Below are 18,709 nucleotides of genomic sequence, written 5' to 3'. Positions count from 1 at the left end.
AGGCCACTGTTCTTTAATATCATAAATGCAAAAATTCTTTTTTTTTGAGGGGTGTAGACATTTTTATTGACAAGTTCTTCAATGTATCTATGAGAAGATGAAGCAAGATTACTAGAGAGTGATCCAAGGGGATGAGAGATCAGAACATTGAAAGAACTTTTCAAAGGAAAGTCTTCTTAACATTAATCTTTATCACATGTACATATTTCAACAAACAGAAGATCCAGTGTGTTCAAAAGTGAAAATTCCACATTTTAAAGAAAATAGTGAAACTGAAGATTACTTTTGCCTGTTTTTTACAACTTTAGCTATATAATAATTATACATATTTAGGTGTACAATGTTTCCATACACATATAATGATCAAATCTGGTTTATTAGCAAATCTGTCACCTCAAACACTTATCATTTTTTTAAAATTTTTGTTGTAAACAAATGGGATACATGTTGTTTCTCTGTTTGTACATGGAGTAAAGGCATACCATTTGTGTAATCATACATTTACATAGGGTAATGTTGTTTGATTCATGTTATTTTTTCCCTTCCCCCCACTCCTCCCAACCCTCTTTTCCCTCCTTCCTCCATTCTTGCCCCCTCCTTCCATTATGTGTCATCATCCACTTATCAGCAAGATCATTCTTCCTTTGATTTTTTGAGATTGGCTTATCTCTCTTAGCATGATATTCTCCAATTTCATCCATTTGCCTGCAAATGCCATAATTTTATCATTCTTTATGGCTGAGTAATATTCCATTGCATAAATATACCACAGTTTCTTTATTTATTCATCAATTGAGGGGCATCTAGGTCGGTTCCACAATCTGGCTATTATGAATTGAGCAGCTCTGAACATTGATGTGGCTTCATCTTTGTAGTATGCTGATTTTAAGTCCTTTGGGTATAGACTGAGGAGTGGGATAGCTGAGTCAAATGTTGGTTTCATTCCAAGATTTCTGAGGAATCTCCACACTGCTTTCCAGATTGGCTGCACTAATTTGCATCTTATAGAAGAAAAAGTAGGTCCAAATCTTCAACATGTCAGCTCAGGATCAAACTTCCTTAACAGGACTCCCATAGCACAAGAAATAAAAGCAAGAATCAATAACTGGTATAGATTAAAACTAAATAACTTTCTCTCAGCAAAGAAAACCATCAACAATGTGAAGAGAGAGTCTAAAGAGTGGGAGACAATCTTTACCACTCATACTTCAGATAGGGCACTAATCTCCAGAATCTATAAAGAACTCAAAAAACTCTACACCAAGAATACAAATAATCCAATCAACAAATGGGCTAAGGAAATGAACAGACACTTCACAGAAGAAGATCTATAAACAATCAACAGACATGAAAAAATGTTCAACTTCTCTAGTAATAAGAGAAATGCAAATCAAAACTACCCTAACATTCCATCTCACCCCAATTAGAATGGTGATTATCAAGAATACAGGCAACAATAGGTGTTGGCGAGGATGTGGGGAAAAAGGTACACTCATACATTTCTGGTGGGGTTGCAAATTAGTGCAAAATTTCTTAAGAAAATATTAAAAAACTAAATTCAACAGTAAATTAAAATTATCAAATCCCACCATCAAATCAAATGGAATTTACCTTGGGGATGCAAGATGGTTCAGTATACACAAATCAAAAAATGTGATATATCACATTAACAGAATGAAGAAAAATCCATATTCATCTCATTAGATGCAGAAAGGAAATTAACAAAATTCAATATCCTTCCATGATAAAAATGATCAACTATAAAAAAGAAATTTAATAAGACACTAATAAATTAAAAAATATACCATTTTCTTGAAATGGAAAATTTAATAATATCATCTATACCAAAGTGATCTATAAACTTTACATAATTCTTTTCAAAATTCCAATGTTATTTTTCATATAAAATGAAAAAATCATAATATTTATTTGGAAATTCCCCAACATATATACACACACACAACAACAACAACAACAAATTGGCAAGGTAATCTTGAGGAAAAACAAAAAAAATCTTTAAAAAATTTGCTACCTGATTTCAAATCACATCACAAAGCTATGAAAATTAAAACAGCATGTTACTAGCAAAAATACATAATAGTAGTAAACACATCAGTCAGTGAAATAAAAGGGAGCCTAGAAATGTACTCATTGTTTGGCTAATTGGATTTCAACAACAATGGCAGGAATACAAAACAGGAGAAGGATAGTCTGAAATTAAACCCTCATCTCACCTCATATACCAAACAATTAACTCATAAGGGATTAAATATTAAATACTTAATTGTAACACCAGAAAATGTAAAACTATAAGAAGAAAATCTGACATTGGTCTTGATGATGAGTTTTTGGTTATGAACCCAAAAGCACAGGGAACAAAAGCAAGAATAAACAAATGGGATTGCATCCAACTAAAAAGTTTCTTCAAATCAAAGAAAATAGTTAACAATGTGAAAGGACAACCTATAGATTGGTAGAGTATTCACCAGCTATACATCTGATAAGGCATCAATACCCAAAATGCATGAGGAATGAAAATAACTACAGCAAGAAAAATAAGAAAACTTAAAAATGGGTTAGGGACATGAATAGATATTTCTCAAAAGAAAACATGCAATGGGTCCATATATATTTTTTCAAAATGTCCAGGATCACTAATAATCAAAGACATGCAAATTAAAATAATACCTTATTTCACTCCTGCAAGAATGGTTATTATTAAAAAGATATAAGATGACAAATGTCAGCAAGGATGTAGGAAAAGATATTTTAAATTAATTCAGGCATTAGAGAAATCTATATAAATGTTCCTCAAAAACTAAAAATAGATTTACTGTATGACTCAGCAATCTCATTTCTGGGTATTTATCTGAAATATATGATGATATATTGTCAAAGAGATGCCTAGACTCCCATTTTCATTGCAGCACTATTTGTAATAGCTAAGCCATGGAATCAACCTAAATATTCATTAACAGAGAAATGGATAAAAAAAAATGTGGTTTATATACACAATAGAATACTATTTGTCTTTTAAATAGATGGGAATTCTATCATTTGTAAGAACATGGGAATAATTTGAGAACATTATGGGAAGTGAAATAGGCCAGTCACAGAAAGACATATTCTTTATATTCTCACATGTGGAATCCAAATCTGTGGAACTCAAAGAAGCAGAAAGTAATATGATAGAATCACAGACTGGGGGGACAAGGAAAATGAGGACATTTTGTGAGCATGCTATGTCATTAACATAGACCAAACACACTTGTATCTTTCCACAGTGTCAGAATTTATTGAATGAATTCACAGGCTACGACACTTATATCAGTGGCAGTTCACTGAATACTGTGGGTCACCTGGTTGTCATAAGCCAGGCAATCACAGTTCTTTTATTCCAATGTTAATTTTGAATATTTATAACATTCAAATCACATATCAGATTTCACAATTATACACACATACACACACACACACACACACACACATTACAGAAAGACTAAGGAAGATCAAGGCAATCACAGGGGTTCAGGAGACTGAACTGTGAGGAGGGGCAGAGAGCAGATGTGAGAATGCAAAGAGCCTCTGAAGTAGGAAAGATGAGATTACCAAACAGCCAAAGAACTTGTTCAGGGCACAGAGCTGTAAAAGTGTCAGAACTTATTCTAGGTAAATATCTGAAGGGATGGCAGTGTCAGCTTGGAACTTCCAAGGTCATCACAGGCAGGAGAAACTATACTCTGCTGAAGCCCAAGGACAGCAATTTGGAGGTTTGTCCCTGTGGTGATTTTCCTGGGCAAGTCTCAGGTGATGGAGTCAGGGTGCTGCCATGTCCAGTTTTAGAATGCCCATGTTTTTATGGTCTCAAGTGATTAAGCTGCATCATTTTGTGATCAGATATGTTTGATTAGCTCATGGGTCAGTTTTTCCCATATGAGTTTGATAAACCCACAAATCCATATGCTTCTGGTTAATCTGATAAGTTCACAGGTAGTCATTTTTCTTCTCAGGATTATTTTTTTTTGTCAGTTTGTGTCTTATGGTTATGCCAGGCAGATGGTCATCATTTACTTGTGCAAAAGAGGTACAGACATTCCACCTCAGCACTTCAACTCAAAATAGAGTAACTTATGGCAAACTACTGCTTTATGAAATGGAGTAATTAAGGTTTTGGCACAGCCTAAAAACTGCTTTCTATGCACTGTGCAGTAATTCAGAGCAGAGAACAGCCTGCTTTCCATACAAGATAATGGTCAAAAGACACAAATTCTCACACAAATGGGTTTCTTTCCTTTTCTTTTTTCTTTTTGTAGCTCTAGTGCACAGTGTAGTAAATATAGTAAATGGTAGTATACTGTACACTTTTGAAATTTGTTTATTTCAAATGTTCTCCTACAAAAAAGATACATATTTGAGATGATGAATATGTTGATTATCTAGATTGAATTACCCTACATGGTATTCATAAATTATAACCTCACTTTGCACGCTATGAATATATATAACTACATTTATAATTTTTTTAAAAAGGTGGAATAGGTAATATTTGAACTCACAGTGACTGAAATGTCCAGAAATTTAGAAAGACATGTATTTTACATTAAAAATTCCAAAGTGTATTCAACAGAATGAAATTAAACCCCTATCTCTCACTCTGCACAAAACAACTCAAAATTAATCAAGGAGCTCAGAATCAGACCAGAGACCCTGAATCTTATAGAAGAAAAAGTAGGTCCAAATCTTCAACATGTCGGCTTAGAATCAGACTTCCTTAATAGGACTCCCATAGCACAAGAAATAAAAGCAAGAATCAACAACTGGGATAGATTCAAACTAAAAAGCTTTCTCTCAGCAAAGGAAACTATCAGCAATGCGAAGAGACAACCTACAGAGTGGGAGAAAATCTTTGCCACTCATACTTCAGATAGAGCGCTAATTTCCAGAATCTATAAAGAACTCAAAAAGTTCGACATGAAGAATACAAATAATCCAATCAACAAATGGGCTAAGGAAATGAACAGACACTTCACAGAAGATGTACAAGCAATCAATAGATATATGAAAAAATGTTCAACATCTCTAGTAATAAAAGGAAATGTAAATCAAAACTACCCCAACATTCCATCTCACCCCAATTAGAATGGTGATTATCAAGAATACTAGCAACAATAGGTGTTGGCGAGGATGTGGGGAGAAAGGTACACTCATACATTGCTGGTGAGGTTGCAAATTAGTGCAGCCACTCTGGAAAGCAGTGTGGAGATTCCTCAGAAAGCTTGGAATGGAACCACCATTTGACCCAGCTTTCCCACTCCTTGGCCTATACCCAAAGGACTTAAAATCAGCATACTACAGAGATACAGCCACATCAGTGTTCATTGTTGCTCAATTCACAATAGCCAGATTGTGGAACCAACCTAGATGTCCTTCAATTGATGAATGGATAAAGAAACTGTGATATATATATATATATATATATATATATATATATATATATACACAATGGAATATATACACAATATCTATCTATCTATCTATCTATCTATATATACAATGGAATATTACTCAGCCATAAAGAATAATAGAATTATGGCATTTGCAGGCAAATGGATGAAATTGGAGAATATCATGCTAAGTGAGATAAGCCAATCTCAAAAAACCAAAGGACGAATGATCTTGCTGATAAGTGGATGATGACATATAATGGGGGGTGTGAGGGGTTAGTGTTAGGGTTAAGGTTAGGTTTAGGGTTAGGTTTAAGGAGGGTGGCAAGAATGGAGAAAGGACAGTATAGACAGAAAAGAATGGTGGGAGGGCTGGGGGGGAAGGAAAAAAATAACAGAATGAATCAAACAACATTACCTTATGTAAATTTATGATTATGCAAATGGTATGCCTTTACTCCACGTACAAACAGAGAAACAACATGTATCCCATTTGTTTACATTAAAAAAATAAAATAAAACATTAGGTTATAACCCAAACTAGAAAAAAAAATTCCAAAGTGTTGAAAGTTGTTTAAGAAGAAGGAGATCCACATCCACAATTGTTTAAGGTCGAGTAATGAAAGACAACAAGGAAATCTTAAAAGTAGCTCAAGGAAAACCACTGTTTACTTGTGAATGAACTCAAACTGATAACCTACTCAATACAGTGGTTTTATTAACTCTAAAGTAAAAGGAGATAGCAAAATACCATGTCCCCAAAAGTCCCCTTTCTGTTCCCCAAAACCTAAGCATCTTAAGGGAAAAATGAGACTAAGCCAGAGCTGAAAAGTCCAGATACATATTAACTTAAAGAACACTGGCTTTGTCTTGTGCACACTGATAACTAGGGCGAATTGGTGCTATCTGTAGAAAGCTACTTTCTTGCATGCTTTTCATTAAAGTTACAATTTATGATACTGGCCATGCAAGCTAACTATGCAAGCTAATGCTGATGACATCACCGCTACTGCAGACTATGTGACATATAAAGTAAATCCTTCTCTGAGTGGGGTACTAGGTAGCTAATCAGCCATGAATGGGTGAGCAGGGAAAGACAATGAAGGACCACTGAATACCACAGGGAGCCATATCTGACACAGAAGCACCTGGAAGATGGGGGTTTGGAATGTTAAAGCCTCAAGCAGTCACAGTTACATCCTAGTAAGAAAAGTTACTGTTTCAAGATCACGTCACACTCTACCAGGTGGCTTAGACCCTCCCTTATCACAAACCCCAACCAAACATCACCCTGACAACAAAAACATCAAGACCCTCACAAAGAAAGCTTTCTGAGGGTTATTCAAATAGTGATAAACCATTTAAGAGAGCAGGAAATTGAGATAAAAACAGGGGACTCACTTTTCTTAAAAAATCCTACCTATGAGCAGCACTCTGTCCTCTCCTGAAGACAGTCCATGCAGTTTCTGTGTTGTCAGTCAGAAGTCTAAGTACCCCCTGGATGCGACTCTGGAAACATTCCTCAGACCCCCAATAAAACTGGAGGACAGAAGGGCATGACATCCTTCTCTCTGAGAGGACTCACTCTTTCACTTGAAGTGTCCCCTTTTCCTCTTTTCTATCCCTTCTAATATAGATATTTGTCTGATCCTCTGAAGACATGTCTGAAATCTTTTGGGCATGTTTACAAGAACTAGTGAGAAGGGACTGCCTTTCTGCCTCAGCTTCCGGCCGGGCAGGTCTCAAGTCCCATGACAGGGTGGATGTGGAAATGAGGGTCCTGTGGAAAGAATATGTGTCACTCATCTAGCAGGTCTCCAGTGAACAAAGCACCAGGAGGGAAAGGAGGCACTGATTGGCAAAGCACCTCCAGGGACAGAGGGCTATATGCCAGTCCATTACCATTGAACTCCCAGAGCAGTCACTGCTCTCTTGTAAACTTTTGCAATAAATCCTATGGCTCCCATACTGTCTTGTCTCCTGGCACTTTCTTTGGTTCTTTGGCCTGTCTTTTTCAATTTTCAGAATGTGGGCAAATTATAGGGGTACCTTCGAAAACTCCCATAATGACCTATCGAACCTCACTAGAATAGTAAACAATAAACAAAAGGAAGAAAAATGACCCCTGAAGGAAACTCTTGGATTCTGAAATAAATTTGGAATAAATTAAGTGATCAAAAATGTAGGTAAAAATAAACAAAAATTGATTGCATAGCCCAGGTACAATATTGCTTAATTGGTTAGAATTTTTGGAAATCTCCATAGAGGTTAAGTCTAGATGACATTAATGTTCAAGATTAGAAATGGAATGGTGACCTTAATTAAAACATTTTCAGGTCTTCGATAGCAAAGAACAAAAGAATTTCAGAAGTTAACATCTTCAAGGAATTGTAAAAATAGAATGAGAAAAAAATGATAACTCTAAGCAAGGGTAAAAGAAAATAAACTTAGAGTTGTTTTTATTTGCATTTCTCTAATTACTAAGGGGTGTTGAACACTTTTTTTATACATATTTTTATCTTACTCCAATTAGAATGGCTATTATCAAGAACACAAACAATACTAGATGTTGGCATGGTTGAGGGGGAAAAGGCACATTTTACATTGCTGGTAGAGTTGCAAATTGGTACAGTCACTCTGGAAAGCAGTATGGAGATTCCTCAGAAAACCCACCTTTTAACCCAGTTATCCCACTCCTCATTTTACACTCAAAAGACTTAAAACTATCAGTAATGCAGTCAAATCAATGTTTATAGCAGCTTAATTCACAATAGCTACATTGTGGAACCAACCTAGATGTCCTTTGACAGATAAATGGATAAAGAAACTGTGGCATATATACACAATGGAATATTATTCAGCCACAAAGAAGAATAATATTATGGTATTTGCTGATAAATGGAAGGAACTAGAGAATATCATGCTAAGTAAAATAAACCAATCCCCCAAAACCAAAAGCCACATGTTTTCTCTGAAAAGTGGGTGATAATACATAATGGTGGTGGGGTTTGGGGGATGAGAGGAAAATGGAGGAACTTTAGATTACATAGAGGGAAATGAGAGGGAGGAGGGGGCAGGGGTATGAAAGATGGTGGAATGAGAAAATCATTACCCTATATTCATGTATGATTACACGAATGGTAAGAATCTACACAACCCTAGAAATGAAAAGTTGCACCCCATTTATGTACAATGAGTCAAAATTCAGTCTGTAAAAATTAAAAAAAGAAAAAAAAATAGAAAATAAGCCTAAAAAACTTAAGCAGAAAATAAATAAATGAATAGGTAGAACAAATACTGAATATAATAAATATAAACTACTTCAATAATCTTAACAGAATTAAACTAGATATCAATAGCAAAACAGTGTCAGAAAAATATCCTCAATATATGCGATTTAGAAAATATTTTGAATCAAATAAAGATGAAAATACAAATAGTAAAATTTATAAGATGACCATGGATACACAGTAAGAAGGTGATATGAAAATGGAGGCAGAGATTGGAGTTATGCCCTTTACCAGGAATCCCAGCAATTTTCAACAAGGAAGCTAAGACAGACATATGGATTGCTTCTCCCTCAGAGTCAATAGGAGATATCAACTCTACCAAGTCCTTCATTTCAGACTTCTCACTTTCTCAGCTCTATAGAGTCAGTTTGAGTATAATCAGAAAAATATTTTACAGCTATAAACAAACGTAGCAATGGGGGAAGGTGGCAGAAGAGCATTGAGAATGGACCCAGAGTTTAACAGAAACTGAGAGAATTGCATAGAGAAGGTTTCTCTATAAAAATGTTTAAATATGACAAGAGTTGTCACTTGAGGAGCAGTTTGTTTCTAGTATTACAATAATCCATTGGTTTTATATTTGAAAAAAATGTTGTAAATGGTTTTGACATGTAATAGGCACTCTTCCTTGTTTTACTGAGTTATGTGTCAAGAGACTGTCAGAAATCACCAAGTATCTAACACAGGGCAAGATTCCGCTGGGCCATCCTACAGTGTCACCATGAAAGAGAAGACAGCAAGATATCTTTGGATTGATGTCATGCAGGTTTATTATAAATGCATTAAAATTGGGCAAATGTGTATCTCCACTGGAAAATTTAAGATTCTGAGCTAGATTATGGCTCTAACTACAAAGAGTGATATGATGTGATAAAAGATATTATGTGGCATTTCCTTTAAAAATTATTCTTAGATCATGGTTGGTCGCAGTCACAGAGTGAGCTGGTGGGTGAGTCAGGCCACCTATCACGGAGGTAGCAGGTGGGCACCCAATCCGCCTACCTTGTGAGCTAGGCAGCAGGCAGCCAACCCACCCAGCCACCAGGCCAAAGACAGACACCATCACTGAATGATCCCACCCGACTAGCATGCCAAGGTCTACTGTCATCGTGGAGCAAGCCAGCAGACAAGACAACCCACTTGCATCATGGAGCTAGCCAGAGGCTTCTTTATAGGTTGGTGCAGGCATTTTGAATTATTCCTGAGGGCATGGTCATCATCATTGGAAAGGCAGTTCCCTTCCTGAGACACCTACAGGAGGCTAGAGGAACTTTGACAAGACCCAGGATTCAAGAAGAGGAGGTATTGAGAGACTTGGGACACACTCAGAGCCACTAGGTGAGTCTCTCCCAGATGGGGCAGTAGTCCCGAAACACAGGGAACTTCATGGAGTAGAGTGGCCCAGTGAGACTCCCCTGCTGGAGCCAAGAATGCAGTCAACCAGGAGCATTGCAGAGGAGGGCCACACAGTGAGAGGTTTTGAAGCAGAGTGAGGGTCCAAGGCCCAGGCAGTAGCTCCACTCCCCAGGGAACATAGCAGAGGAGGGCCACTCAGTGAGGGATTCCCTCACAGGTCCAGGATCCCCAGACTAGGTGGTAGGTCAGGACCCCTGGGAACATCACAGAGGAGGGCTTCCCAGTCCAGGTGGTAGTTCTGGACCAAAGGGAGCTTCTCAGAAGAGAGCTGCCCAGCAAAACTTTCCCAATGGGTAAGTCTTCCCTGCTGGGTGAGCTTTCCCATCAGAGCAGTAGAAACAGAGGCACAGGCCCAGATCAGACATGCCCCAGTCTAAAGTCTAGTCTTCTTTGGCTTACCATCAGTCAACAAGTGGAGGCGCCTCTGCCCACTGACAGGGAATGTACCCCACCTGAAGGCCATGACCCCTAGAGGGGCAGCTTCCTAGAGGAGCACCACATTATCAAGCTCCTCCAAGACTTCAGGCTACTGAAGGCTAAGAAGTGAGTTACTGGATATCTACAGAGACAATATTAGTCAATAGAGGAAATCTGCAATATCCCAGAGTTTCACTACTAGAGGGGTAGATACCTGAGCAATATGAGAAAACAAGGAAAGAAAATGTCCCAAACAAACCTAGATGGTATAGCAATAAAATCCAATGACAGCATGGCAGAAGAAATGACAGAAAGGGAGTTCAGAATGTACATAACTAAAAGATCAGGGAAGTAAATGAGAAGAAAGTGCAAATGCAGACTTTGAGTGATTGCACCAATTGACAGTTAAAAGAGCAAATACAGGAAGCAAATATCATTTCAACAAAGAGTTAGAGATATTGAAAAAAAAAAAAAACAGAAATCCTTGAAATGAAGGAAAAAAATAAACCAAATTAAAAACTCTGGGGAAAGCATAACCAATAGGATAGAAAACCGGGAAGACAGAACCTCAGACATTGAAGAAAAAATATTTAATCTTGAAAACAAAGTTGACCAAACAGAGAAGATGGTGAGAAATCATGAACAGAATCTAAAAGAATTGTGGGATATCATGAAAAGGCCAAATTTAAGAATTATTGGGATTGAGGAAGGCACAGAGAAACCAAAGGAATGAGTAATCTATTCATTGAAATAATATCAGAAAATTTCCCAAATCTGAAGAATGAAATGGAAAATCAAGTACAACAGGCTTACAGAACTCCAAATATACAAAATTACAACAGACCCACACCAAGGCACATTATAATGAAAACACCTAACATTCAAAATAAAGACCGAATTTTAAAGGCTGTGAGAGAAAAGAATCAAATTACATTCAGGGGGAAACCAATACAGATATTAGCAGATTTTTCAATCCAGACCCTAAAAGATAGAACGGTCTGGAACAACATTTTCTAAGCCCTGAAAGAAAACAAATGCCAACCAAGAATCTTATACCTAGCAAAACTTATCTTCAGATTTGATGATGAAATAAAATCCTTCCATGATAAAGAAAAGTTAAAACAATTTACAAAAAAAAAAAAAGTCAGCATTACAAAATATTCTCAGCAAAATATTCCATGAGGAAGAGATGAAAACAATGATGTAAATCAGCAAAGGGAGGAACTACCCTAAAGGAACAGCCAAATAAAGGAGAAACCAAGTTGTGTCAAAAAAAAAATGAGTCAAATGACCAGGAATACAAATCATATCTCAATAATAACCCTGAATGTTAATGGCCTGAAGTCATCATTCAAAAGACATGTGCTGGCAGATTGGATTAAAAAGAAAGATCCAGCAATGTGCTGCCTGCAAGAGACTCATCTCATAGAAAGAGATACAGACTAAAAGTGAAAGGATGGGAAAAAACATACCATGCACACAGACACAGCAAAAAAGCTGGAGTATCCATCCTCATTTCAGATAATGTGGACTTCAAGCCAAAACTAGTCAGAAGGAATAAAGAAGGACATTACATGCTGCTTAAGGGAAGCATAAATCAGCAAGACATAACAATCATAAATATCTATGCCCTGAACATTGGCTTATGCATGTACATCAAACAAATCCTTCTCAATTCCAGAAACCAAATAGACCACAACACAATAATACTAGGTGATTTTAACACACCTCTCTCACCACTGGATAGATCGTCCAAACAAAAATTGAATAAACAAACCATAGATCTCAATAACACAATCAACAATTTAGACTTAACAGACATATATAGAATATACCATCCAACAAAGAACGAATACACTTTCTTCTGAGCAGCACATGGATCCTTCTCTAAAATACACCATATTCTATGCCACAAAGCTAATGTTAGCAAGTACAAGAAAATAGAGATACTATCTTGTATTCTATCAGATCACAATGGATTGTAATTAGAAATAAATGACAGAGTAAAAAACAGAAACTATTCCAACACCTAGAGATTAAATAGTATGCTATTTTATGATGAACAGATAACAGAAGACATCAGGAAAGAAATTAAAAAATTCTTAGAGGTAAATGAGAAAAAAGAAACATCATATCAAAACCTCTGGGGCACTATGAAAGCAGTAATTAGAGGAAAATTTATTTCATGGAGTGAATTCAACAAAAGAAGAAAAAAAATCAACAAATAAACGACCTAACACTACAGCTCAAAACCTTAGAAAAAGAAGAACTGATCAACAGCAAAAGTGTAGAAGACAAAAAATAGTTAAAAGCAGAGCTGCAATCAATGAAATTGAAACAACAGAAACAAGTAAAAAAATTGACAAAATAAATAGTTGATTCTTTGAAAAAATAAAGAAAATTGATAAACCCATAGCCACACTAATAAGGAGAAGGAGAGAGAAAACTCAAAGTACTAAAATTCGGAATGAACAAGGAAATATCACAACAGACATGATTAAAATACAAAACATAATTAGAAGCTATTTTGAAAATCTATACTCCAGCAAAATAGAAAATCTCAAAGACATCAACAGGTTTCTAAGACATATGAATTACCTAAACTGAACCAGGAGGATATACACAATTTAAATAGACCAATTTCAAGTAATGAAATAGAAGAAGTCATCAAAAGCCTACCAACAAAGAAAAGTCTGGGACCAGATGAGTTCTCAACTGAGTTCTACAAAACCATTAAAGAAGAGCTCATTCCAAGATTTCTCAAAGTATTTCATGAAGTAGATGAGGAGGGAACTCTCCCAAACTCATTCTATGAAGCCAATATCGCACTGATACTTAAACCAGACAGAGACACAGGGAGGAAAGAAAATTTCAGACCAATATCCTTAATGAACATTGATGCAAAAATTCTCAACAAGATTTTAGCAAATCACATACAAAAATATATTAAATAGATAGTGCACAATAATCAAGTGGGTTTTATCCCAGGGATGCAAGGTTGGTTCAACATTCGGAAATCAATAAATGTAATTCACCATATCAACAGACTGAAAGTCAAGAATCACATGATTATTGCAATAGATGCAGAAAAGGCATTTGATAAAATATAGCAACCCCTCATGCACAAAACACCAGAAAAAATGGGGACAGTAGGAACATTCTTTAACATTTTAAAGGCCATCTATGCTAAGTCTATGGTCAATATCATTCTAAATGGTGAAAACCTGAAAGAATTCCCCCTAAAAACTGGAAAAATCAGGAATGTCCTCTTTCACCACTTCTGCTCAACATTGTCCTTGAAACTCTAGCCAGAACAATTAGACAGACCAAGGAAATTAAAGGGATAAGAATAGGAAAAGAAGAACTTAAACTCTTCCTATTTGCTGATGACATGATTACACATTTAGAGGAACCAGAAATTCCACCAGAAAACTTTTAGAACTCATAAGTGAATTCAGTAAAGTAGCAGGATATAAGATCAATGCTCATAAATCTGTTGCATTTTATAAGCGATGGATCTGCAGAAAAAGAAGTTAGGAAAAATACCCCATTCACAATAGCTTTGAAAAAATTTAAAAACTTGGGAATCAATCTAACAAAAGAGGTGAAATACCTCTACAATGAGAACTACCAAACACTAAGAAAGAAATTAAAGAAAACCTTAGAAGATGGAAAGATCTCCCATGTTCTTGGAATAGGCAGAACTAATATTGTCAAAATGGCCATACTACCAAAAGTGCTATACAGATTCAATGCAATTCCAATTAAAATCCCAATGATGTACCTTACAGAAATAGAGCAAGAAATCATAAAATTCATCTGGAAGAATAAGAAACCTAGAATAGGTAAAGCAATCCTTAGCAGGAAGAGTGAAGCAGGGGTATCGCAATACCAGAACTTCAACTATACTACAAAGCAATAGTAAAAAAAATGGCATGGTATTGGCACCAAAATAGACAGGTAGATTAATGGTACAGAATAGAGGGCATGGACACAAACCCAAATAAATACAATTTTCTCATACTAGACAAAAGTGCCAAAAATATTCAATGGAGAAAAGATAGTCTCTTCAACAAATGGTGCTGGGAAAACTGGAAATCCATATGCAGCAGAATGAAACTAAACTCCTATCTCTCACCCTGCACAAAAATAAACTCACAATGGATCAAGGACCTTGAAATCAGACCAGAGACCCTACATCTTTTTGAAGAAAAAGTAGGTCCAATCTTCAACTTGTTGGCTTAAGATTAGACTTCCTTTACAGGACTCTCACAGCACAAGAAATAAAAGCAAGAATCAATAACTGGGATAGATTCAAACTAAATAGCTTTCTCTCAGCAAAGGAAACTATCAGCAATGCGAAGAGACAACCTACAGAGTGGGAGAAAATCTTTGCCACTCATAATTCAGATAGAGCACGAATTTCCAGAATATATAAAGAACTCAAAAAACTCTACACCAAGAATACAAATAATCCAATCAATGAATGGGCTAAGGAAATGAACAGACACTTCACAGAAGAAGATCTACAAGCAATCAACAGATATATGAAAAAATGTTCAACATGTCTAGTAATAAAAGAAATGCAAATCAAAACTACCCTAAAATTCCATCTCACCCCAATTAGAATGGCGATTATCAAGAATACTAGCAACAATAGGTGTTGGCGAGGATGTGGGGAGAAAGGTACACTCATACATTGCTGCTGGGGTTGCAAATTAGTGCAGCCACTCTGGAAAGCAGTGTGGAGATTCTTTAGAAAACTTGGAATGGAACCCACCATTTGACCCAGCTATCCCACTCCTTTAAAGTCCAAAGGACTTAAAATCAGCATACCGTTTGACCCAGCTATCCCACTCCTTTAAAGTCCAAAGGACTTAAAATCAGCATACTACAGAGATACAGCCACAATAGTGTTCATAGCTGCTCAATTCACAATAGCCAGATTGTGGAACTAACCTTGATGCCCTTCAATGGATGAATGGATAAAGAGACTGTGATATATATATAATGGAATATTACTCAACCATAAAAAATAATAAAATTATGGCATTTGCAGGCAAATGGATGACATTGGAGAATATCATGCTAAGTGAGATAAACCAATCTCAAAAAACTAAAGTACGAATGAATTCGCTGATAAGTGGATGATGACACATAATGGGGGGTGGCAGGGGAGCAAAAATGGAGGATGGAGGGACCGTATAGAGGGTTAAGATGGGTGGAAGGGGTGGAGTGGAAGAAAAAAATAACAGAATGAATCAAAAACTATTACCCTAAGTAAACATATGATAAAAAAAACGGTATGCCTCTACTTCATGTACAGAGGAACAAGATGTATAATAAAAATGAATTTAAAAAATTATTCTTAGAAAACTGAAAAGTTGTAACCCTCCCAAATTGGGTAAGCCCTGTCTCATTTTCAAGATAAAGAAAGAATATCTCCACAAATAATGTTTGAAAAATTAATTTAAGAAAGCTTATAGAGGAAGGATTACAGGATTAAATTATCATATGAGAAAAAAGTATCAAAAATAATATGTTTATACTTTAGGAAATTAGAAAAGAAGTAAGTAAGGAAAGAAAGAAAGAAAGAAAGAAAGAAAGAAAGAAAGAAAGAAAGAAAAGAAAAAAGAAAGAAAGAAAGAAAGAAAGAAAGAAAGAAAGAAAGAAAGAAAGAAAGAAAGAAAGAAAGAAAGAAGAGAAAGAAAGGGAGGGAGGGAGGGAAGGAAGGAAAGGAAGAAGGAAGGAAGAATTGAAGGAAGGAAGGAAGGAAGGAAGGAAGGAAGGAAGGAAGGAAGGAAGAAAGAAAGAAGAAATTCCAAATTAGAGTTAAGAAAACAATAAAAGAGCATAAAATAAGCAAGAATACAACTACATGTACTACTGACATTAATAGAGTAATAAGAGAATTCTAATGATAATTCCATGCCTAGAAATTAGATAACTTAGATGAAGTGAGCCAGTTCCATTGCAGACATAATGTATGTAAAAACAAAACAAATCAAACCAAACAAAACAGAAGAGAAAAACTTCACTTAAAAAGTAATAGGTAATCTGAATATCCCTATCCCTATTATGTAAATTGAAACTGTAGTTACAATTCTTCCCAGTTTTTAAAAAAGCTCTTCTGTGTCTAGGTAGTGTCATTGGTGAATTGTTAAAAACATTTAAGGAAGAGGAGGTATGGTGGTGCATTCCTCTATTTCCAGTGGCTGGGGAGGCTGAGGCAGGAAGATTGCAATTTCAAAGCCAGCCTCAGCAACTTAGTGAGTCCCTGAGGAACTCAGCAAGACCCTATATCTAAATAAAATATCAAAAAAGAGCTGGGGATGTGGCTCAGTAGTTAAACATCTCTGGGCTCAATCACCAGTACCAAAAAAAAAATAAGGAAAAAATTATAGAAATTCTACACAATCATTTCCAGAATTTAGACAAGAAGGCAAAACTCCCCAACTTATTTTATAAGGTCAATAAAAGCAAAATCCACCAAAGATGACACAAGAAAACATCAGATAAATTTTGCTAACCTATACAAATACAAAACTCTTCAATGAAACCTTAGAAAATCAAATTTGACAACGTATAAGTAGTACTATATATCATGACTAAATTGGATTTATGTTGAGAATACAGGGTTGGTAGAACATTTGAAAATATCTGTGGTTTCATATATTAGCACAATAGAGTAGAAAAACTAAATAATCATGGATTTAAAAAAATTGCCAAACTCAACACCAATATATGACATTTTCAGCTGAGCACCAAATTTGGTATAATGCCCTGTTAAACAGCACCCATCATGCCATCATCAGGCACTGGCTTCACCCATCAATTTCACTGTGTTGAGCATTATTGTCCCAGTGTCTGTGACACTGGCCTATAGTCTGCATCCCTCAGGGCCTGGTACAGGGACCCTGGGCCTTGTGCCCAAGAGGCTTTAGTCAGGTCAAGAGAATGAATCCTTGTGTGAAGACTGAATAGCCAGATATTTCTGCCTCTAAAGGTGAGTTGAAGGGCCCCTTGGAAAATCATACCAAGAGAATTTCTGAGTGTGCCTAGTTGTAAGGCAGCAGCAAAGGAGGTGGGGTCTGGCAGGTGGAGTGAGCACAGGCCAACTTTCCTCTCTTGCTAGCCCTTTCCAGGCCTCCATCCCATATGCTGAGTGATTGACTCCGTCCTTTCTAGGGATCACAGCAGTCAGCCACCTCCACTTAGAAGTTAAACATCCCAGGTTCTTTTAATTGGCTTTTTAGAGTGAACTTTTTAGAACATAAACTAGATCATGACATTCTCTTGATTAAATTTTCCAGTAAATTCGTATTACATATAAAATACAATACAAACTCTTTTCTCTGGTTTACAAGCCTATATTCAACCCCGCTCTTGCTTAGACATCAGCAACAATTTGTTCTTCTCAAGGCACACAGGTTTTTGTTCTGTTCCTAAAATTCACAATCTCATTCTTACCCATGCTGGGACTGGAGAAGTTTTATTTCTTCTTTTCAAATCTGTACATCTTTTATTTGCTTTTTTTTTTTTAATTTGCCTTTTACATTTTTTAGGATGTGTAGGGTGATGTTGAATAAGAGTGTGACCACTGATATCTTTGCCTTGTTTTTGATCTTATGATGTTAGGTGAAGGTTCCACAGAGAAAACCTTAGGGATGTTAAGAATGGTCTAATTCTTAATGACAATTATCAAAATTATAAGCAATAATAACCTTTGACAAGGATTTGGGGAAAAAGGTGCACTCATATTTTGCTGGTGGAACTACAGATTGCTGAAACCACTCTGGAAAGCAGTATGGAGATGCCTCAGAAAACTTGCAATGGAAGCGCCATTTGATTCAGTTATCTCGCTCCTTGGTTATACCCAAAGGACTTAAAATCAGCATACTACAGTGACTCAGTCACATCAATGTTTATAGCAGCTCAATTCAACTAAACTTTGGAACCAACCTAGATGCTCTTCAACAAATTAATGGGGAAATAAACTATGGTATATATACACAATGGAATATTACTCAGCCTTAAAAAAGAATGAAATTATGGCATTTGCAGGTAAATGGATAGAACTGGAGAATATCGTGCTAAGAGAAATAAGTCAAACCCAAAAAACCAAAGAATGGATGTTGCTGA

Source organism: Sciurus carolinensis, chromosome 12, assembly GCF_902686445.1.
Source record: "Sciurus carolinensis chromosome 12, mSciCar1.2, whole genome shotgun sequence".
Taxonomy (NCBI): Eukaryota; Metazoa; Chordata; class Mammalia; order Rodentia; family Sciuridae; genus Sciurus; species Sciurus carolinensis.
Note: the sequence above shows the minus strand (reverse complement) of the source record.